General features: G+C 37.1%; 1 protein-coding gene across 1 annotated transcript in view; it reads right to left on the bottom strand.

Moving 5' to 3' along the window:
• C5 (complement component 5) overlaps positions 1–1,467 on the bottom strand; it is a gene marked incomplete at its 3' end in the record, with an annotated part of 143,804 nt that overhangs the window by 19,938 nt on the left and 122,399 nt on the right. The gene's annotated exons all lie outside the window — the stretch shown is intronic.

Genomic DNA, 1,467 nt, shown 5'->3' with positions numbered 1-1,467 from the left:
CTAATTGACAATTCTCAATCAGCCAAAGCAAAGAATTACAAATGGAATTTTGGTTCTGCTCAACATATTTATTTACTTGTCCAAGTACTCTTAAAGCAAAAGCTGTTAACCTATAAGACAAAAGCAAATACATAAATACTTAAAACATTGAATTTCTTTTGGCTCTTGATTTACAGAGTGTTTTAGTCCATACTACTTTATTCTTTAAGAGAAAATAACATATTAAAACATACAATTCCAAAATAAATCACCATTTTACAAGAAAAGGGAAGATTTTTGGAAGATCTCTAAAATATTCAGTCAGCAAGTGTGAATGGCACATTTTCTGTGGTTACAACACCCTTAGCTAGCTAAAAATTGATTCCTGATGATAAAAACATAACTTTCTAAAGTTAAAGATAACGGAGGCGAATAAAATAGTTCTGAGTCAAGGCACTGAACCATGAACACAAGACATGGAATGGTAAAATCATAAAATTCTCAGTTGCAGAATTTGTATAAGCCATGGGATCTAAATCTATCTGAGATCTGAATTCCCTTTTCTGATATCCTTGGGAGTGTTTATCTCTCCTCCCCTTGAAATCTGCCATTGACGGAGCTCACCCCACTTCACAAAGAAGCTTTAATGATCATGATTACTTAGTCAAAAAGCAATTTTAATCTCTACTAATATCCATCAAAGACTATGATAGAGGATCGAATTCATAATCCCCACAACAGCTCTTTATGCTCAGCTGCCCAAGAACCCCCCATTCTCCAGCAACTCAGACATCCAACACTTAGACCACTTGACTTCCCCCCACATCCCCTCCCTTTTAAAATTTATTTTATTTTTAATTTCATTTTATTTTTAAATTGTATTTTAAGTAATTTCTGCACTATGTAAAACCTTCATGGTTAAAAAATCCAAAAGCATAAAAAGACATATAATGAAAGTCGCCCTCCTGCCCCGTCCCCTTTTACCTCTCACCAGGCAGCAACCATTGTTCTTGTGGACCCTTTAAATAGTGAGTATAAGAATTCAGTCTTCCTGGCTAACTTTCCATCCCAACCACACCACAATAGTAGGATAATGTGAGTATTCACGTTACCCTATACTTGGCTTAATTTTTCCTCTGGAGACATCAGAAGTTTATTTTCTAGTCTGTTGACTTTTAGGAGAAAAACTTGGGAGAGCTTTTGCCTTTAATCCCTCACTCTGCTCCCAAGCAGGGAGAATATGTCTATGGACTGGCCCTATTCAAGGACACCGACTGGCCCACATTTTATATAGGGGCTCTCTTGGGATTTTGGCTTTGGAAAGTCTCTTCTCTTTTAACAAGCTAGAGAGGCATAAGCGTGTAGTCAGACTTCTAGGCTGTCTCTCCACTTATTAGCTGTTTGACCAATTATATGCCCTCTCTGTGCACCAGTTTTGTCTCTGAAACATGGTGGTGGTAATAATAATCACACTCACCTCCCGGGATT

Source organism: Galeopterus variegatus, unplaced genomic scaffold (assembly GCF_000696425.1).
Source record: "Galeopterus variegatus unplaced genomic scaffold, G_variegatus-3.0.2 Scaffold912, whole genome shotgun sequence".
Lineage (NCBI taxonomy): Eukaryota > Metazoa > Chordata > Mammalia > Dermoptera > Cynocephalidae > Galeopterus > Galeopterus variegatus.
Note: the sequence above shows the minus strand (reverse complement) of the source record. Positions and strands in the feature narration are given on the sequence as shown.